The sequence below is a fragment of the Myotis daubentonii genome, chromosome 2 (assembly GCF_963259705.1).
Source record: "Myotis daubentonii chromosome 2, mMyoDau2.1, whole genome shotgun sequence".
Lineage (NCBI taxonomy): Eukaryota > Metazoa > Chordata > Mammalia > Chiroptera > Vespertilionidae > Myotis > Myotis daubentonii.
In genome coordinates, this window is record NC_081841.1 from 77603399 (window position 1) to 77626659 (window position 23261).

The 23261-nt window shown below is 38.9% G+C and overlaps 1 protein-coding gene across 3 annotated transcripts in view; it reads left to right on the plus strand.

Annotated features, from left to right (window-relative positions):
* Positions 1-23261, plus strand: part of SYT1 (synaptotagmin 1) — a 567791-nt gene that overhangs the window by 111816 nt on the left and 432714 nt on the right. For all 3 annotated transcript variants that reach the window (XM_059683704.1, XM_059683702.1, XM_059683701.1), the window contains exon 2: positions 7689-7810. The gene's annotated coding sequence lies outside the window, so the exon portion shown is untranslated. The remainder of the gene's footprint in view (positions 1-7688; positions 7811-23261) is intronic.

Genomic DNA, 23261 nt, shown 5'->3' on the forward strand with positions numbered 1-23261 from the left:
GGGTGCATATATGTTTACCAGGGTTATATCTTCTTGTTGTATTGATCCCTTTAGTATTATGAAGTGGCCTTCCTTATCTCTTGTTAAGGCCTTCACTTTGAGGTCTATTTTGTCCGATATAAGTATTGCTACCCCAGCTTTCTTTTCCTTTCCATTTGCCTGAAAGATATTTTTCCATCCTTTCACTTTCAGTCTGTGTGAGTCCCTTCTAATGAGGTGGGTTTCTTGTAGACAGCAGATGTATGGGTCATGTTTTTTTATCCATTCAGCCACTCGATGTCTTTTGGTTGGAGCATTTAGTCCGTTTACGTTTAAAGTTATTATTGAAAGGTACTTGTTTGTAGCCATTTCTTTTTGTGTGTGTGTGTGGCTGTTTTCTTTCTGAGCTTTTTATTTCTTCTTTTTATACCAGTCCCTTTAGCATTCCTTGCATTGCTGGCTTGGTGGTGACAAACTCCCTTAGTCTTTTTTTGTCTGTGAAGCTTCTTATTTCCCCTTCAAGTTTGAATGATAGCCTTGCTGGATAGAGTATTCTTGGATTCAGTCCTTTGCTTTGCATCACTTTGTAAATTTCCGTCCATTCTTTTCTGGCCTGATGTGTTTCTGTTGAGAAGTCATTTGACAATCTAATGGGAGATCCCTTGTATGTAACTTTCCGTCTCTCTCTTGCAGCCTGTAAGATTCTCTCTTTGTCCTGAACATTTGCCATGGTGATTATGATGTGTCTTGGTGTGGGTCTTTTCGGGTTCACCTTGTTTGGGACTCTCTGGGCTTGTGTGACTTTTTTCTTCCCCACCTCAGGAAAGTTTTCTGATATTATTTCTTCGAGTAGGTTTTCTAATTCTTGTTCATCCTTCTGTTGTTCTGGTACTCCTATTATTCGTATGTTGTTTCGTTTCATGTTGTCCCAAAGCTCCCTTAGGCTCTCCTCCTGTCTTTTAATTTTTTTCTCCAATTGCAGTACATTTTGGGTGTGTTTTGCTTCCTTGTCTTCTAATTCACTTATTCGGTCCTCCGCTTCTCCTAGTCTACTGTTGATACTTTCAATGGAGTTTTTCATTGCAGCTATATCACTCTTCATTTCTTCTTGGGTCTTACTTAGGTTGTTGATTTTTTCATCTGTTTCTTCTAGCTTCTTCCATATGTTATCGATTTTTTCATCTGTTTCTTCTAGCTTCTTCCATATGTTATCGATTTTTTCATCTGTTTCTTCTTGCTTCTTGCAGAGGTTGTCGATTTTTTCCTCCATCCGGTTTATGCACTCTAGGGTCCTTATTCTGAATTCTTTATCTGTCATGTTGCATGCCTCTGTATTACTTAGCTGCTTTTCTGGAGAGTCCTCCTTCTCTTTCCTTTGGGGGTTTCTTTGTCTACCCATGTTTGATCTCACTGACATATCTAGACGTTGAGTTGTTCAGTGGTTGCTCCCTTGGTGGCAGTGACTCCTTGGTCTGTGGTTGCTCTTCGGGCGGTTGTGGTAGCAGCTGCTCTTCAGTTGGCAGCAGCTCCTCTGGTGGGTGCTGTTCACAGCTGTGGTGGCTCTTCCGGCTGGTGGGGTGAGGTTTCATGTACAGCTGCTGTTCCTCAGCAGAGGATGAGGTGCTCAGGAGGTTGCTGTTGCTTGGATCTGCTGCGTTGATTTAAAGGCACAAAATACAACACAACAAGGCACCACGTACCAGGCACTATACACAAATATATTCACGATATTAATAACCCCAATTAAAGGTGACCACCTGAATTAAGAGAATTAGGGGATAAGGAAGAAGGAAGAGAAAAAGATAAAAGAGAAAAAGGAAAAGAAAAGTAGGGACCAAAAAAAGGGAGTGCAAAAATGAAATTGGGAAAAAGGAAGGGGGAAAATAAAAGCGAGAAAAGAAAAAAAAAAAAAAAAGAGCGAAAAGAGAGAATGAAGTGGAAGAGGGAAGAGACTTTTTATATGAGGAGAATATTCCTATAGAACAGCCATTAATCCCAACAAATTCCAGCAACAGCTCCCTGGATATGAATGCAAACTAGAAACAACCAATAATATAACGATGAAAATAGAATGGTGAACACTAATCCCAAAATAAAATAAAGAAAAAATAAAATGGCACTTTAAAAAATGGTAAAATGGTAGCAGTAATAATACTGTTTTAAAATAAGAAGGTAGTAATTAAAAGGGTAAAATCAGGTGATGGAAAAAGAAGAAAAGAAAGAAAGAAAAAAAAAAAGAACAGAAAAAAAAAGAATGAAAAAAAAATTGGTTTCTTAGTTAAAAAGTGAAAAAAGAAAAAAAAATTGCAGTAGTGAAGGTCCTTCGTTTCTTCTATTCTTCAGTCTGGCTCGCCTTAGACCTTCCAGGTATTCAGGAGAGTGTTGAGTTTCCCTGCGATATACTGTTCCTCTGTGTTGTAAACCACAGTCCTTATTTTAAAGCATGCCGCATTTATTTCCCAGACTGCCTTATTTTGTGTTTAGCAAAGAGTCAGTTTGTGGGTCAGCCTCTGGGTGGCAGTGTTCTGGGGTTGGCCTCTGAGGCTATAGGGCCTCTCTGTCCAGTGGAAGTTCACTGCCCAGAGCTGACTGCGTAATAGTTAGTTACAGGCGCTATGTTGTTGCTGGGATTGAAAATCCCCCTATAGGCCAGACCCTGTTAACTCCCAGGGACTGATCAGGTTATCTTAATCCTTGATCTCGTACAGGGTGGAATCTGGGTGTGGCTGTGCTCCTTGCCTGGGGGCTGGGGGGAGGAGACTCCCTCTCAGGAGCGGGTGGCTGCCCCAGTCCTGGGCTCAGGGGTGTCTCAGCACTCAATTCACTACCACCTCTCCCGGCTCCCCCTCTTTCCCCAGTCTCTCCCCAGATTCCACTCCCCAGCACACTCTCCCTCTCTTCAGCACAGGTGAGTGTCTGTATCCGAAATGTCCCATGAACAGGATTCAGTGAAAACAAACAAACAAATGCCGGCCGCGGAAACGGGGAAGGCTTGGTTTCTGTACGCTTCTTCTCTTACCGGGACTGCATGGTCAGGTCAGCTCTTCAGGCTGCCCCCTTTAGGCTCAGTCCTCCGTGATCACAGAACCCAGCTCTCAATTTCCCTGGCGGCGCCAGGAATCCCGCGGTTCTCCTTTCCCCCGTCAGGGGCTGTGCCTGTCCCAAGGGACGCGGCTGTCTGCCACGCGGTCTCCCTCCGACTCTCTGGGCTCAGAGGTCTGGCAAACTTTCCTGCCCAAATCCCTGTTTTTTTTTTTTTTTACCTTACCAGGGGAGTTCTGCTCTTCCTGGCTGTAAACCCTCTCACCAGCTGAGCAATTTCGCCAATTCGGTGTGAGTGTTACTAGCTCCAGCTGCTCGTTCCATTTGCTCCCGGACACGACCTGGGACACGTCTGCCTATATCGCCGCCATCTTGGTTCTCCTTCAATGAGGGGAATTATTGACTCCTTTTGAGAATCTGGTGAAGATGCACAAATATATAAATGCATACAATTCTACGTAATATCTCAGGAGGTATACAGACATCTTGGAGCTACGGTCTCCATCAATAGGTAATGAAACCAAGAGCTAGGTCATTCCTAAAGGACTTTTGCACTCTATTCTTCTAATACAGTTTGCAAACATTTTCCCCTAATTTATTTTTTTAACTGGGAAAAATTTTTTTGAATGCTGTAAGTAAAAGCCTAGTTCTACTAGCTTCTCCCCCACTTTTTGCCTTTGCCCACTGCAAACAAGATTCTTCTTATGCAAATATCATTTAGAGCTTCTTGGCCCAAAGAATATTCTAATGTAATTATTCTTTAAATATTCATGTCTTGGATAATTTGCTGTTATATCAGCTGATTTGCTTATACATAAGGTCAAAAACTTGAGGTAATTCATCATAAACTAGTCATTTATCAAGGTTCACTGAATCTTTTAACCTACATTGATTACTATAAAGTTAATTGTCCATATTTGAACATTACTCAAATTAGCCTTTTAAAAATTACACAATAAAAAATGAAGATACACATAAGTCAAAATACATAAAACATCATAAGCAAATAACGTTTGGCAGTTTTTATTAGAAAACTGTATCTTAAGCATATCCCTCTAGATTATTTAAGCTATTTGTTATATTAAAACTATTTATATATAACCTAATAAAATATATAGTACATATGTTAAATGGAAGAAAACAATTAATATATTAGAAACATTTCACTCTGAGAACACAGTACTATAAAATTTCTGACTTAGGTGTTATTTTTGTCTATAAATTTCTGACTTAGGTGTTATTTTTGTCTATAAGCTTTCATGAATTTATATATTTATATATATATATATGCCATACAATATCATCTTTTAATATTATAAAATTTTAAGTACAAAGTCTAAGAGAAGTATCTTAGTTAGGACAAAATGTATTTTGCTTTCATGTTTTATTTTTTATACATTTGCTTAACCCAAATTGGTTTATGTATGCTTTTCCCATAAGCTGTAACTCTAAATACTGTTTTTCATGACAAATCAGCAGGAGCACATTTTATTAGTCAAAAGTGCTATAGTTTACCATGCAAAGTTGACCTATCATGAAAGTAACTTAGGGGAAGAGTAACATTAAATGATTGTTAGCATCTCGGAGACCATTTTCTAAATTACCCATGCATTTATACATTCAAGAAGTATTTGTGGAACTACTACTGTTCTGTGCCAAGTGATGTTCTAGGCCCCAGTTATGCATTAATAAACCAAAATGAAAAGAACTTTAGCTCTTAGAAGTTTTTAAAGAGGTGATGGAGCAGAGAAGAGGAAACAAGTATACATGCAAAACAATGATAAGCACTATGAAGAACAGTACGAAGAGCAGCACAGCATTACTTATCAGTTAAAAAAAATCAACCAACTGAACATCAGGGAGCCTGAAAACTAATTTTTAAATTAATATGATAATTTTTACTCCTGGTAATAGGTAAAATAGTTGTTGTTTTTTTGAATCATGGCAAATGTCGCCACCCACCCATAACTCCACACCATTATTCTAAGTGTAACTAGAGGGACTAGATCCTTCAGTGGCCTCCCATGGTCCCCTCAGCTGGAGCCTCAGCAGAGGCTCACCCAGGCCTGCCTCCAGCATTGACATGCTTCGTGTTTCTCCATATTCACTATATCCAACCACAGTCACCATTTTCGTTGTTGCTTTTCAAACCTATAAAGCTTATTTTCTGCCTCAGGACTTCACAGACATATTGTTTCATCTTGAATCCACCACTTTACCCACCGCCCCTAGCTCCCAATATACCTTCAAACACAGCTAATTCATAAATGTGGTTTCTACATGGAATTCTGGATGAGGGCCCCTGCTCTCACTTTCCTAGTATCTTTATATGTCCTTTTTAGAACCCATCACAATGTAAGGAATTATATAATTGCATATACTCTTTGTGTATTATCTATCTCTGTCTTTCATTAGCCTGAAGGCTCCTTGGGGTGAAGTGAGGGGGCACTGAGGTAGCTGTTGCTTTCCTTTGCCTGACACAAATAAGCATTTAGAAAATTGTTTCTGAGAGAAAGAATGAATTTCTATCAAAAACGTCTTCAGCTTACAGCACATGGTTTTATGCAACTCATGGCAAAGTGGGTTCTGGTGGGAGCTGGTAATAGCCTTTATACCATGTGACTGAGCAAATGGGTCTAGTTGAATCTCGTGTTTCTCAGTCTGCATCACGCGTGGGGCCTGCCCCAGGCTCTGCTGGAAGTCTGCTGCTTGCTTGTAGGCTCATTGTCCCAATGACAGATGGTTTTTAATCTTCGCTATTTGGCATCCAGAATGGGAATATATTTCTAACTCGTATTCTTTCCAACATGTAGAAAATGACTCCGATTGGCTGTGCTTTTTGAGTAATCAAATACTTTTTGGGACCTGTGGCCATGGGGAAAGGCTTTAACTGCTCCCTGGCAGGAGAAACCACTTTATGCTTGGAATCATTGTTGAAAAAAGGATCCAATTGTGAAAAGTCACAATGTGTAAACTATGAAAGAATTTCAGGATGTTATTATTTGATCATCTCATGCCCAATACTCTGAAGGACACACACACACACACACACACACACACACACGCAAGGACACAGTGTCAGTGATGTTTTGCACATCTTTTGAAATGAGAAATTAGGATTCTCCTTGAGGAGAGGGAGAATCCTTCAGTGCCTAGCATATCCTAAATCTCCATGTGGCACTTTTCAATTTGTAGTAACATTCTATTTCATTTCTTTATCTGTCTCCCCAACTCTTTTTTCAGAGGCAAGGAACTATCTTTCCCTTTTTTATCCCCAAGATCTGGCCAAAAAAGAAAAAGAAAAAGAGGTCAATATAGACAGTCAATTAATGTGCAGTGACTGAATCACAGATAATAAATAGCCACTTATAATGGAAACAAGGCAAACTGGAGCTCAGAAGCCACACAGGGAACAAAGTTCTTGTAGGCAACACCTATTTATTTAAACCAACAACTAAGGTTTTCCCAAACCTAGTAAACCCTCAGATTTTCCTACATGGATTTAAGCCATAAGGATTCTGTTCTATCAGTTGGCAAATAGGACTCCTTATAGCTGCAGAAAAACTACAAAATTCTATTCAGAATATAATGAAAGCTGCAGGAGATTGCATGTGTATTTATCTTGTAGGAAAAACCTGAGTCCTACAGGGTGTTGCTATGTTAGCTCCCTCCAGAGAATTGAAACTGAAACTGTAAAGAGAGCGGAATGGTCTGATTAGGATAAGAGCTACTGGAATATGCAGTCTCCAGTCTTAATTAGGACTACAAGATTCAGCTGATAACATAAATCTCCCTCTTTGTGTTTCTACATTTGTGAATGAATTATGCCACCGTACTGAGAGTTTGGGGATTTCATATTCTACAATCATTATTTAAAACCCTAAAATATAAGGAAGTAGGTTTCTCTATATAAGAAAGTAGATAAATGCATTAAGGGGTGCATTAAATAAAACAATAAAAGGGAGAAGGAAAGAAAACAATGGAAGAGCAAGAAGAGGGGGAGAGAGGAGAAAAGAACAGAAGAAGCAAGGGAGGAAGGGAACTATTAAAATAGTAAGATAGAACCGCTCTGCAAGTCAGATGCATTTGTATGTGCTGTATTTCAATGCCCTTCCTAGGTAAATAGCAATACCTTTCCATTTTATTAGCACGGTGGCACTGCTGTTGCTTACAAAGAGATTCACAAGTCAAAATAGACTCAGTTAGCTTTTCAATAATTCTAAAAGGTGGGAGAACCCTGCCAGAGATGGATAGCACTTCAGTATCCTAACAAAGAGTCTTGTTAGCAAAACAAAGTGTGAATTGCTTAGAGATAATTCCCCCAGTGGGTAATTCCTCTGGGCACTGCTATGGCAGTGCATGCTACTTCTGCTCTGCAGACCAATGCCTTTGGACAGGATACTAGTATGTCAGAAGAAACGTGAAGAATTCGCTTTTTTGAAACATTCATCCTTCTGGATTTTTCTTTATGCCAGCATGATTCACGTGTATTGATTCTTAGCCCGGAGCACCTAGCACAACATGGAATTAAGGAGGCTAGAGCAGGATGTGAATAATGAATGGGCTGCATAAATAATCAGAACTCTCTATGCCCAGTTAGTAGTAAAAGCAAGTGCAGAATTGCAGGCCAGCATTGTGATGGATTATTTCTTTTATTCTCTCTCAAGGGAAAACAGGAAAACAAGAACTAGCAAGAACTTGAGTGACAAACGCCTGGATTCAGATCGAGAGACTGTCCATTTGCCTATTGCTTCATTCCTGGAAATTGTGCTGCAACTGTCTGATTAAGGTATTTGGATAAAACAGAAACTTTGATAGTTTTTTTGATGATCATCTCCCCCCAGCCCCATCCTTATACATATTTTGTGACATATGGTGGTGGTAGGGCATTTGCACAGAAGATCAGAGGTTTGTATCTCTTACTTTTAAGCTGATTTTATGATATTAAAGTAAATATCTTTTGTAATTATTACTAGTATTAATACCCTTGAAGTGCAAATTTAGTTGATGGGGAACTGGTCATTTATATAACATTTTTGCTTTCTCCTACTTTCATTTTATACTTCATCACATCCCAAGATGTCATGGATCATTATCTGTAGATGATCTTGAGCAGCCTTGCATTCTGCAAGAATATGCCATGACATCTGCCTCTGTGCCTTTGTGCCCTGTTGTACGGATTATATTTGGGTAAGGGGGCGAGAGAGGAGGCAGAATTTGTCTCAGGCTAATGTTTTTTTGTGCCATGCCATGTCTTATTCTCATATATGCTTAATTGAACAATGAAGTACATATATCATATTGTACTATTACATATGTTAGAGTACATAATTGGGGTTGTAAAGTATCTGCTTGAATGTCTTAACTAATGAATTCCATCAAATTCAATTAACATTCTTAGACTCTTCATTAACCAATCAAATTGCTTCTTTGGTCTGTCATTTCTAACATATATTCACTAGACATAAACACTATTCTATCAAGTAAATTTGAGGTGATTAAATTAAATTATCTCACAGATCATTATTTGAAGTCAAGTGTTATTGATATTTTAGATTTCCAAAGAATTGTTTTTCACATTATTCTCATTGTATACAGAAGAAGTAGTGTTATAATATGAGACTGTCTTGAAGACTTTATTTCACTATTTGCATCTTAATGTTTTTTTCCACCCTCAGGAAGTTGGATACAATCAGTCTCCAATAATAAAATCATTTAGAAATAAACCAACTATAGACCTATAAATTCACCAACATATTAAATAAATCTGTCCATTAGGTTTTTGTTATATTACAAGCTCATCACCTTTTGGGAATTAACTATTTCAATGCTAGGAGTTTCTCCAATTTCTCATTCAGTATGATACTACAGAATAGAACCACATTTGTTATTGTATAAAACTGTTTTATATTAATTTTCATAAATTTTACATATATTATTATTACAATAAACAAAGTGGTCTGAAAATGCATATAACCAGAATCAAAAGCATTTTAGTTTCCTAGGAAATAATCATCCCAGTGATAATGATTTTTTCAATAATTTTATAATGAAAAGCATATGCTGATGCTCTGGCAGTGAGGTCCTTACTATACAGCTTTTAAAACATTTCTACTTTATTCTCATCTAGTTTGATGGCTCCTAGGAACAATTTCTTCTTCTATTCTGCAAATATTTTAAGGAATATCTCAATGTAGCCTGAAGTGAACCTACACAAATATCTATTCCTGGGCACTATGCCAGGTTTGCTTAATCAGAATCTTTGGGAATGTGATCCAGAACCAGCATTTTGAATATGTCAGATGATTCCTATGTATTTAAAAGATTAAGAACCACTACTCTATCATATGAGAGGAAGTACACAGCTGAGAGGGAAACATTGTAAAATTATCCTATATAATAAAAGGGTAATATGCAAATTGACCCTAACGGCAGAACAACTAGGAACGACCTGTTGCTATGACATGTGCTGATCACCAGGGGAAGATGCTCAATGCAGGAGTTCCCCCCTGGTGATCAGTACACTTCCACAGGGGGAGCTCCAATCAGCCACAAGCCGGGCTGACAGCTGCGAGCACAGCGGCAGTGGCAGGAACCTCTCCCGACTCCAGGGCAGCGCTAAGATGTCCGATTGATGGACATCCCCCAGGCTGCCAGAAGGATGTCTGACTCCCAGCGTAGGACTGATCCCCTGGGGAGTGGGCCTAAACCGGTAGGTGGACATTCCCCGAGGGGTCCCGGACTGCAAGAGTGTCAAGGCCAGGCTGAGGGACCCCCCTGAGTGCACAAATTTTCATGCACCAGGCCTCTAGTAAACATATAATTGATATCAAACATAAAATATTGAAATTAAATTACATTTATATTTTGCCCAATTGGTATGACTCAGTGGTTGAGCGTTGACCTATGAATTAGGATGTCACAATTTGATTCCTGGTCAGGGCACATGTCAGGGTTTTGGGCTGGATCCCCAGTAGGGGGCATGCAAAAAGCAATCAATGATTCTCATCATTGGTCTTTCTATTTCTCTCCCTCTCCCTTTCTCTCTAAAATCAATAAAAAAAAATTTTAAATAATTTAAAAAATTTTTAAATTTAGATTTTTTTCTTATATATTTTTATTTCTCAGGAATAATTTTAGACTATATTATTTCTGCTTTCATGCTAAGTATTTTAATATTAAAATTCAGTATATGGATGTCAACAATAATAATATCTATTAATTTAAAAGTTTTCCAAGGTTGTCAAGTAATATAAATTACCTCTACCATATTAATGGCATTAATTTATAATTTGTACAATTAATTATTATTTTCTCATTTGAATCTTTAGTTTTACAAAGCTTTCTATATAACATCATTTTTTGCACATTAAATATATCTAAGAAGCACCACTTCTTTTAAAAATATATATGTATTTTTATTAATTTCAGTGGAAAGGGGAGAAGGAGAGATAGAAACATCAATGATAAGAGATAATCACTGATCAGCTGCCTACTGCATTCTCCCTACTGGGGATTGAGCCAGAAACCCAGGCATGTACCCTGACTGGGAATCAAACCATGACCTCCTTGTTCATGGGTTGATGCTCAACCACTGAGCCACAATTGGTTGGAAAGCACCACTTGTTTAAGAGCTAGAGCATGAGGGACAAAATAGTCTCAAATAGGGGACATACAGTACTAAACTAGCTGTTAAATAGAGTGGATGCTCATTAATGGTTATATTCATAATTCAGGGCAATAGATATATTCAATTATTATAAAACTAGGGGCCCGGTGCACGAAATTCGTGCACTGGGTGTGTGGGGGGGGGCAGGGAGTGTCCCTCAGCCCAGCCTGCCCCCTCTCACATACTGGGAGCCCTCAGGCATTGACCCCCATCACCCTCCAATCGCAGGATCGGCCCCTTGTCCAGGCCTGAAGCCTCTGACAGAGGCGTAAGGCCTGGGCAGGAGACCCTCATTTACCCACATCACTGGTTCTGCCCCCAGCCCAGGCCTGATGCCTCTGGCCCAGGCGTCAGGCCTGGGCAGGGGACCCCCAGACCCCTCCGATTGCTGGCTCTGCCCCTTACCAAGGCCTGATGCCTCGGCCAGAGGCGTAGACCACCATCACCCTCCGATCGCCTGATTGGCCCCTTGCTCAGGCCTGATGCCTCCGCCAGAGGTGTCAGGCTTGGACAGGGGACCCCCATATCCCCCCGATCACTGGCTCTGGCCCCCGCCCAGGCCTGAGGCCTCTGGCCCAGGCTTCAGGCCTGGGCAAGGGGACCATCATATCCCCCCAATCCATGGCTCAGCTCCCCGCCCAGGCCTGATACCTCGGCCAGAGGAGTTGACCCTCATCGCCCTCCAATCAACAATCACCGGGCCTGAGGCCTCCGGCAGAGGTGTCAGGCCTGGGCAGGGGACCCCCAGCTCCCTGTGGTTGCAGGCTCTGCCCCTGCCCAGGCCTAACACCTCTGGCTGAGGCGTCCGGCTCGGGCAGCGGGGACCCGCAGCTGCAGTGGCCCCACGATCGTGGGCTCCGCTTTAGGCCCAGGCAAGGGACCCCTAGCTCCCGGGACTGCCAGCTTCGACTGTGTCCAGCTCCCATCGCTGGCTCCACCCCTACTTCCTGCTATCACTGGCCAGGGCGGCAAAGGCGCCTGATTCTCTGATCATGGCTAGGGGGCAGGGCAAAGGCGGCCCTGGGGCTGCCTTTGCCCTGCCCCCCAGCTCTTGGCTCCCCCCTGGGTTTCTGGTCACTGTCAGTGGCAGGGGGCTTCTTCCTGCTTTCCCTTTCGCCTCCCTGCATTGTGCCTACATATGCAAATTAACCGCCATCTTGTTGGCAGTTAACTGCCAATCATAGTTGGCAGTTAATTTGCATATAGCCCTGATTAGCTAATGAAAAGGGTATCGTCGTATGCCAATTACCATTTTTCTCTTTTATTAGTGTAGATAAATGGATACATATAATAGTTATACATCCATTGAGAAAGCATATGAATGGAGGAAATGTTTAAACAGAGAAAATGAGCTACTCTGAGTTATTTAACCCACCACTTAAGTCTTTATCCAACTTTATTTTCTAAATAATTCTACCCTCTCTATATTTGTTTAAAGTTTAGCATAGAGTGTTTTAATATATGAAATTGCTGCATTTACCTATACAATTGTTCCTTTATTTTATTATATATTTATTGAATACCTATTGTGTATTAAGCACTATGCTAAATTTGTTACCTTTACTGCAGAAATTAGACTACAAAGAACAGTTTGTTCTTTTTGAAATTTAGTATTTTACATTTTACCATTTCTCTTTATTTTTTTGTTCTTTAATTTGGGTGGTTTGAGAGAACAGGCAGCAGCTGTGCCTGGGGTGGAAGAACAGGAGTGTGAATAACTCAGGGAGTCTGCCCAGATAAGGACACTCTGTCTTCTTTCTCCTCTAGCCTTTGGATTCCAAGATGGTCTAGTGGCCTTAAGTAGAGACCCCCATAGTCCCATTTAATCTAAAGAACAAGGGTTACATGTGGGAATGCAAGCAGAACTATTTCCTCAATCAAAAATCCTCTATTCAAAGAAAAATTAATAATTTCAAAATAAAGGCCAATAATATACAGGATCTCCTGATTTGATATAAGACACACTAGTAAGCTAATCTGCAATATAAAAAGCAAGAGTTAGAAAGCCATTCTGGGAAAAGAGCCCGCAATTCTTTATCAAATCTAATTTTCAGTAAAATAGATTATCTAAAAGAAAAGCTTCCAAATCTCTATTGCTTAGGTTGAGGCAAAAAAGTCATCTTGTAATTTCTTAAAATCCCTCTTTACCCTGGAAAATGTACTGAGGGGGAAAATGTGTTTTACTTTATATTGAAGAAAGTGTCGAAAGGGATTTTTAAATGTATAGCATCCCTCTTTTCCATTCCATTCTCAAGAAAAAAGAGCAAAGGATAAGATGGATATTGACAGCATTCAAATGAGAGTCTTAGGACAGGAATGAGTATGTTGAGTTATCTCAAAATATATATTTTCAGCTTTCAAAACTACTATGAAAATCTGGGCTTAGTAAGACTACAATGGTATCACCACCCAACTTTGTGTGAATTTCCCAAATACTTTTGTTTCCACAACCATTTGAAATGATACTTCAAAATTTCTGACCAAATCTATATTACCAGTTATCTTCCCCTATAAACTTTGTTTGACATTCCATACATTTAGGTTTTCAGTCAATGTCTTTATTTCCTACTCTCCCTTGGCCTTACAGATCTTGTTCATTGGGGAGCCTGATTTTAGACATTTATGTTATTCAACAGTGATTTTGTTAAGCATCTTCTTGGCAGTCACTCTCCCTAGCCCTCTGTGCAGGCCCCATTCTCATGAAGATTTCATTTTAGTGGAGAGACAAACTATTATCAAAGGTCAAATACATAAATACTTAGGCCCACTAAAATATTGGCCATCCAATAACTTTAATCACATTCTGCTCTACCTTTTTTCCTCCCAAGTTTTATGTAGTCAGTGACCCTACTCTTCATTTTAATCTCATTATTACTGTTGTCAACCATGCACTAAAATCAATCTGATCCACTTATTTTAACGTTTTTAAGTCTTTCCATCTTCTTAAATGGAAAGGACAGGGTATGCATACATTTACATATTAGAGAAAGCTGAATTGCCTGAGAGATCTAATCCATATAGCTAGGTCTAAGTAACGGTGTAGGGGCAGAAGGGAAGGCCATACCCTTGCATTACAGAATCAAAAACTCACAACCCAGCCCTCATAAGGCATCTTTTTGGATCCTGAGATTTTTCTTAATTACATTTTCCAGTGACTGAATGCCCTATTCTGGGACACATCAGAATACCCCTTTTGCTCTGTTGCTCTGCCTGCCTGACAAAGTAATTTTGGTATTGATTAAGTTGGACCAGCCATTTCTAAATTCAATAAGGAAGGTCTATATGTATCTAGTCAAGATAAAAAGAGCAATCATTGTGGTAATAGGAAGGAAATTATTCAATTGAAGATACTATCTATAAAGCACAAAATAGATGATAAGAAACAATACATAGCAACTAATATTTTATTTAGTGATGACTTACAATTTATTTAATGCTTATTTATTTTTTTATTTGAGTGTATCTTTTGTCAATTGTTAGGCCTTTAAAAGATTCTTCATTTGTCATACATTTACCCCTTAAGTTATATGTAGGTAAACATATATTGAACATATACTTAGAAAAATAATAAGGTTCATATGAACATGGGAAGAGAACTTGATGTAATCCGAGAAACAGAGCCAAAGTAGGAAATGAATAAATAGATGGGAAAAAAAACATTTTCAAAAGCCCATTAATTATGTGAGGTGACAAATGGATATATTGAAGGACAGAACATTGTGTCTGGTTCTAATGTAATGGACTCTGGAAAGCTATGTTTTCCCAACATAGTAAAATGCACATTGAACTACCTGAAATACAGTCTAAACTCACTGTCTGCATCTAGATGAATCACTTATTACAAAACCGTTTCATATCAACAGTTCCGGTGGACTGAGATGAGGCACTCAACCACCTCCCATTTATAAATATTTCTAAATATATAGATCAACACCAGATAAATCTGAAAATCATGAAGGGTCAGAAAAGAAGAACACAAAGGCAGAGGAGAAAGACTCAGAGCTGATGTCATGACTAAACAGGGAGAGGCCAGTCCCTTATCAAGTCTCTTGTGGCTAAATCCCTGGGTCCAATGAGGTTAGGGTTCTGGAACTGAAATTCTCACATAAATTCAAGACCCTGGAATAGCCGTTTCTTTCTTGATGAAGCAGCAAGAAAATTACACTCACTGGTCTAGGGAAGTGACTGGAGTGTGTCTTCCTAGGAATATAGGTGAAATGAAAAAAAAAATAGCTCTACTATAACAAATCAAAACACTAGACCTTGGCATGTACCAGTGTGGGGCTCAAATTTATATTATTCATAGTACATGAATTCCCCCAAATATAATTTATGTAAACTAATGGAAACCTACAGTTCTTATAGAAACATGTCTTAGCTAGAGCACACAGGACTCTTAAAGGGAAACAAAACACACACATGCACACACACACACACACAAACACAAAACAAAAAAACACACACAAACAAACCTGAAAACGAGTTTTCAATTAAATAATGATAAATTACTGTGTGAGAATTATCCAACATAATGAAGAATAAGCAAGCACCAAAAGCAGGAGAACTAAAATCCTAAATATTTGAGATAGCTTAACAATATGGAAAAGCATAATTAACCACTTTGAATTATTAAGAAAAAAAGGAAGAAATAAAAACCAACATTAGGACACAATGAAAGCAAATTAGCAGATAAAGTATATAAATTTAAAATTTTAATGAAAATTTTTAGGAGGAAAAGAGAATAGCCTTAGAGAATATTAATGGAATGTGAATCATATCTGTAGACATTTTCTAGAATAAGAAGAGTGTTAATAGATGGGGGGAAAATGAGTAATTACACAAATGTCTACTAAAAATTCCAAATGGGTGGAATTTAAAGTTTATAACTGAGAATTTTCCATACCCGAAGATGTGGGTACCATAGAGAAAATCATTCCTAGCCACAAACCAGCCGAATAAAACAAACTGAGATACATAGACATTGTAACAAAGCCACAGAACTCTAAAAACAATGCCAAGATCTTCAAATCAGAGAGAACAGACAATATAAAGAAACAAAGAAAAAGGTAATATTTTGCCACCTGAAATAACCAGATGAAAAATGGAAATAAATAACTTCAGGTGTTGAAGTAAAATAACTAGCAAACTCAAGTTCCATACTTACATAAAGTATTCAAATAATTATTCAAGAATAATTCTGGGTATGTGTACTTTATTAGAGACCTGAGTTCAAACTTAGGTTCAAAATAGAAAAAAAAATCAAGAATTAAAAGGAAGATAGAGCAACAAAACCAAATTTATTTAAGGTTGCGATCTAACCTTGTAAGACAAGCATAAAGAAATTTTGAGAAGTTAAAATGAGAAAAAAATGAAGTACAAATGTGCACTTAAAGTAAATATATGCCATTACAAGAAACATTGTAAACTAAAGACCAAAAAAGAGAGAAACATTTAAATTATAGAAAAAAGTGATGGGAGTGATGGATGAGATGATATAATGTTCTGAAGAGAAAGTAGAAATCTATTATTGAAAACATTTTAAAAGATAATTATTTTTGTGAGAAAGTTTAAACAATTCTGCCAGATGATGGAGAAATACATTTTAAAGTATTTCCTAGCTCTCACATACAGGGTGGGGCAAAAGTAGACTTACAGTTGTGAGTACACAAAACACAGTTTATTTTTTGATCACTTTTTATTGCTTATTGTATTATTTTCCATACAAACAACTGTAAACCCACTTTTACCCCACCACCTTGTATTTATAGATAAGTATTGAGACTGTACTTAGGAGGCTTAGAGTAATATATAGGAAGGTTTTCTCAAATATGAGCACAACATCACAATTATCTAGTAGTTCATAAATTTATTTAATATTTTCTTATTACACTTTTAATGAACAAGAGACAGTCTGGGGCAGGGGAAAAAAACTTTTAGAAAAAATATAATATCTTTTCAAAGTCAAGATGGCAGCTGAGTATAGCGCATGACCAGATTAATCCTTTGGGGTTAGTGGTTGTTTGATGTTATACAGAAAGAGAAATGAACATCTGATGGCACCCAAGAAAGCACTTCTCTAGGGTAGAATAGTCATCTTACTCACCCTATGTTCTTTAGGACTTTTAATTCTAAAAATATTGGAGGTTTTTAGCTATGTTGTTTACTTCTGAGTATAAATGTAAGGAAATTCAGTTTTATAATTTAGAGACTCTTAAATAAAATTTTTGAAAAATAAGATTTTATAAAATAATTTAAGGTCAGCATGCTTCAAGTTTATTTTGGATGCAAAATGATCTCCTATTGAAATCAACAAAGGAGATCATTTCAAAAAGTATTCATCCAATAAAAATTCTTTATAGTTAGAAAATGTACATTGATCTATTTTTATTTACCAGCAACCTTTTCCTTTTCTTTATAAAAACTTTATAGGAGAGAGGAAATTTAAAAATAAAACAAAATGCAGAAAATATTATCTGTAACTTTAAAAATTGTATTCAACTTTGCCTGCTCTTCATGTAGCATGGTATCCAGTACTTACTGGTCTTCTCTGATTCCGTTATGTTGTGGGCAGGCTGGATAGTGCTTTACCATCAGTTTCTTGTATCTAGGCAAGAGCATTCAAACCAAAAAATCCAAGTTTGTGTTTTTCTACTGAAAGAAAGATCTCTGGTAAATAGGAAGGATGACTTATGTGTATTTATCTGACCATATATAAAAAATATTCTTTGTGTTCATCATTAAGTTGAAATTACATTGCTTTAAATCATTGTTTATAGTTTCTTTCTGTATATCTCCAATATACTACTTAGTTTTAGATCTCTGATACCTTAAAATGTATAACAGTTGAAATAAATCTATTGTTTCCCCACATAATGTTTTTAGTTGGTAGTTTTTCTTCTTTATTTAATGAAACAAATAATTTCTTTCATAGTCATAGCAATTTTTGCAAAGTTTTAGCTAACCTAATCCAGTGAATGAAAATTGCCTTTGCCTAATATTTATTCAGAAAGTAAAAGCTATATTTCAACAATTATAACTATAGAGTAAAAGGTTATTTGGTTTTGTTTACTAACCATTCCTGTTTATATATAATGAAATATATATTTCTTTTAGCAGGAGAAAAATTATTCTCCCATATTTAAAAAGTCTTGTCATTCATACCCTGAAACTATTTTTTTTTAGAATATATATTATCCATTTTCCACATGGACACTGAAATTTAGTTTGTGAAATGGAATGTATATCTATTTATATGTTTCTCTGTAATAGGATTTTAGACTGTGATGGGTGGTTTTCCATATACACATGAAGGATTAGATACATATATTTTTTATTTCCAAAAATGCCATCAGTATTGTCAGTCTCTGAATATAAAAACTGCCTCAATGTTTCTGATATTTCTTATTAAAGTATAGTCACAATGCAGAATGGAGAAATACATTTTATGAAGCATGACCATGAAATAATATACACTGAAACTTATGTCCAAATGAGTGTTGCCCTTCACTGTGTTCACCTTGGATTTCATAAATGCTGCTGTTGTTCAAAATATTTTGTAACACATTTTTGTGAATTGTCTTTAGAGCCAGTTTATACACCAGAAAGCATTTTTCAGCAAACACTGGGAAGACATTGCATTATTATGACTAGTGAAAATATGGAGGTAGCCTCTCTGAGACATTGCTTTTAATGAGTTTATGTTTCAAACAAAATAGGCATCCATTAAGTGTACTTTTATTTTACCCTAGAGGCCTGGTGCACAAATTCGTGCATGGGTGGGGTCCCTAGGCCTGGCCGGTGATCAGGGACAATCAGAGCCTGGCTGTTCGGGGCCTGCAGGCCGGGGGAAGGGACAGGGTACGGGAGGTTGGTCGCTGGCCCCAAGGAGAGAGCTGGCCTTCAGCCCCTTTGGGAAAGGGGCCATGTCCGCCACCACCCACCCCCGGTTCCCCATCCCATCCAGGGGCCTGAAGGCCCCGGCAGGGTCGGGAGAGAAGGCGACGGTCGCTGGGCCAGGTGTGGAAGGAATGGATGCTGGATGGCTACGGGAGGTTGGCTGTGGGAGTGCACTGACCACCAAGGGGCAGCTCCTGCATTGAGAATCTGCCCCCTGCTGGTCAGTGTGCATCATAGTGACTGGTCAACCAGTCATTCCATTCATTCGGTTGTAACGGTCACTTAGGCTTTTATATATATAGATAATACTTTTTTTCCTAAAAAAATATATGTATCACAGAAAAGGAGGGCTTCTAAGCTGATGGGTTCATGACTCACATGTTGAGTAAAGGATCTAATCACAGAATATTACATTAGACTCTTTTAAGATTCTTTAAAAATAAAACAAGAAACAACAACATTTCAGGCTGGATCAATGAGTGTAGGCTTACTGTTTTACTCACCTCTTGTTATATCATTTACTTATGTCCTTATCTCAGACAAGTATATAAGGTCCTTACTAGAACCCATAAAACCATACATGACATGCTCCTGTTATACTTTAAAATCTTTTTCAGAAGATAAAAGAAGAGGAAATACTCTCTAATTGATTTTATGAGACCAGAATTACCCAAATACAAAAACTCGACAGAGACTTTTCAAGTAAACTGAAGATCAGTAGGTCTTAATAACATAGAAGCAAAATATCCTCAACAAGGGGCAGTCCATAAACTAGAAGGATGGTCTGCCTTCTGTTCATTTTTTAAACCAATATTCACCATTTTGAGCACTATTCTATGTGGTCAGGAAGTCAGACTTGTTATCATCGCTCATTTAGTCAGCCACTTATTACTTAAGTCATCCAACAAATATTTCTTGAACATGTATAATGTGTCAGACATTATACCTGGTACTGGGGAATATAGCAGTGACCAAAGTAGGACAAATTCCTGCCCTTCTGGAACTTATCTTTTACTGGAGAGATAGGCAATAAAGAGGCCATACATGTAAAATATATAGCATCTTAGTGATATGCTAAGAAGGAAAGGAGAATTTAATGTGCACATGAAGGTGAAATTTATGTAGGTTGTTCAGAGTTGGCTCCATTGAGAAGGTGACTTTCGTAAAACCCTAAAGGATGTATAGGACAGGCTCTTGACAATGTCTGCTGGAAAAGAGGAGGTAGAAAGAACAAGCAGACACATAACTAGGAGGCCAGTGAAGACTTAGACAAGCGAGTGCTTGGAGATAAAGTTGAAGTCTTAGGTGGAAAACAAATCATGCAAGGCCTTGAGGAAAATGGTGAGGAGTTTAGACTTTCTACTTACTATAATGGAAAGCCACTGGAGGATTTTTAATAGGGAAAATGCCATAAAATGATTGACTGTTATAAAAATTCATTCTAGTTTCTCTGGAGAAGATATATTTAGGTGTCCAAAGTACAGTCCTGGCTTGTGTGGCTCAGTTTGTTGGAGCATTGTCCTGTACACTAGAAGGTCATGGGTTCGATTTTTGGTCAGGGCACATACCCAGGGTGTGTGTTTGATCCCACATTGGGCTGCATCCAGGAGGCAACTGAACAATATTTTTCTTTCACATCAATGATTCACTCTCTCCTTCTCCCTTCCTCTCTCTCCAAAATCAATTTTTTTTTTAAAGTACTGGCTGAGAGACAATAGGAAGTTATTGCAGCAATGAGGGGAGGAAGCTGCTAGAGGTTAGTAGCTTTGATTGGACTCAGGGCAGTATAATGGTGAAAAGTAGAGAAACTTGAGACATATTCTGAAAGTAGAACCTATATGACCTGTAGATGGATTAGTCATGGGGAATAAGTGAGAAAAATTAATCAAGAATTATCCTAATTTTTGCCTGAAACAACTTGGTGAAGCCATTTACTGTGATGGGAAGATTCAAACAGGAATAAGTAAAGGAGGAGAAACCAAGTTTTGTTTTCTCCATAGTAAGTTTTAGATTCTCATTGGATTTCCAAGAGATGACAAATAGGCAGTTATATAGGGGAGGGAGGCTGGACCCCACCTTACTAAAAGTTGCTTAAATATTAATGACATTTGTCATGTCATTTTATTATGTCTATATTTAATAAGTGTAACTTTACAGAGTACCAGGGTTAATTTGACAGATAATTGATGTAGAAAGCCTGAGCCGGCCTCTGCAAGTCTCTTGGCCTATCCCCCAGGTTGGCAGTATTGGCACAGTAGTGCAAGCACCATGTCCTCACATGGACACAGAGAAAGCAAGGTAGCTGAGAGAGTGTGTGTAGCAGAAAAGGACCTTTCTTTCTTTTCTTTTCTTTTTTCTTTCTTTCTTTCTTTCTTTCTTTCTTTCTTTCTTTCTTTCTTTCTTTCTTTCTTTCTTTCTTTCTTTCTTCCCTCCTTCCTTCCTTCCTTCCTTCCTTCCTTCCTTCCTTCCTTCCTTCCTTCCTTCCTTCCTTCCTTCCTTCTTTCTTTTCTTTCTTTCTTTCTTTCTTTCTTTCTTTCTTTCTTTCTTTCTTTCTTTCTTTCAGTTAGTGCTCTCTTCTGAGCAGGAGCAAAATACTTTCCAGAAAATTACTAACAAACTTCTCCAATGTGTTCTTGTCCAAAGCAGCATTAAATGCTTATCCCTATGCTTTCACTTGCAAAAGAAAAGGGTATGATCTAAATTTAATAACTATGACTCATTTATTATGGCTGAGATTCCATCATTAATGAAGAAGCTAGGGTATATTGGGAAGGTGACCTTCCATGTCTGCTACAGGAAGCATTGGCTTACAGATGGATTTAAAATCAGGACAGGAGGATGCCCAAAAATTTGTCCACTCTACACTCAAAATATCTTCACTGTTCCTCTATAATACCCATTGGATATGACCCCTGGAAGAATGAAAATGTATATTCACTAGTCTAGGGTATCACCTACAAATTACTTGCTTCTAGGAGTGAAAGAAAACCATAACCAAATATAGTCTTAGGTTGCCAAATCTCTTTCTCGATTTCTAGTAACTTCATGTTTTCCCAGCAGCTGAGGAAAAACACAGCCTAGAATATCATAATCTAATCTAATAAAAGACAAATATGCAAATTGACCGTACCTTCACTATGCCTTAAGCCACGCCCACCAGCCAATCAGAGCAACTGTATGCAAATTAACCCAACCAAGATGGCGGCCAGCAGCCACGGAGATGAAGTGAGCAGGAGGCTTGCTTGCTCCAGTGATGGAGGAAGCCAGCCTGCCACCGGCTCTTAGCTCCACTCAAAAGCAACAAAGTTTCAATTATAGAAGGTAAATAAACCCAATACCTGCTTTCAGCCGGCCGTGGCCACAGAACTGGAGCTCGGTTCTCAGCTCCACTGAAGGCAACAAAGTTTCAATTATAGAAGATAAATAAATCCCAGAATAAGAAAAAAGAAAAAAGCAGAGGCTGGGAGCTTCCATCGCCAACAGGCTTGGCCAGCCTGAAAACGGCCCTCAGCCCCTCACCCAGGCTGGCCAGGCACCCCAGTGGGGACCTCCACCCTCAAGGGGGTGTGACCAGCTGCAAACAGCCATCAGCCCATCATCCAGGCTGGCCAGGCACCCCAGCGGGAACCCCCACCCTGATCCAGGACACCCTTCAGGGCAAACCAGCTGGCCCCCACCCGTGTACCAGGCCTCTATCCTATATAATAATAGGGTAATATGCAAACTGACCCTAACAGCAGAACGACTGGGAATGACTGGTTACTATGACACACACTGACCACCAGGGCGCAGACGCTCAATGCAGGAGCTGCCCCCTGGTGGTCAGTGCGCTCCCACATGGGAGGAGCTCTGCTCAGCCACATGCCAGGCTGATGGCTGCCAGTACAGCGGTGGTGGTGGGAGCCTCTCCTGCCTCCTCAGCAGCACTAAGGATGTCTGACTGCAGCTTAGGCCTGCTCCCCCCGGCAAGTGGACATCCCCCGAGGGTTCCCGGGCTGCCAGAGGCATGTCTGATTGCCAGCTTAGGCCCAACCCCCCAGGGAGTGGGCCTAAGCCAGCAGTTGGTCATCCCCCAAGGGGTCCCAGATTGTGAGAGGGCACAGGTTGGGCTGAGAGACCCGCCCCTGCCCCCCTCGAGTGCACAAATTTTTGTGCACTGGGCCTCTAGTCTTAAATAAATTTAATGTGAATTTTAATTTAGCAGGTCTGTATAATTGCCTTTCACCTTTATAAGGGATACTTTTTTTTTTAAAATGTATTTTATTGATTTTTTACAGAGAGGAAGGGAGAGAGATAGAGAGCTAGAAACATCGATGAGAGAGAAGCATCAATCAGCTGCCTCCTGCACACCTCCTACTGAGGATGTGCCCGCAACCAAGGTACATGCCCTTGACCGGAATAGAACCGGGGACCTTTCAGCCTGCAGCCTGATGCTCTATCCACTGAGCCAAACCAGTTATGGCAACAAGGGATACTTTTATCATCTTCAAAATACCTGAAGGCTTTCATCCTTGCTGTCCCTTCTGCCTGACATTTCCTTCTCTTAGATCTTCACAGAGTCAACCAGATCGCTTCATTCTCACCTTAAATGTCATTTTCTTACAGCTGCTTACCTTGACTACTTTACTTGGAGCAGCCACACCTGTATTATGTACATATATTAATCACTGCTTTT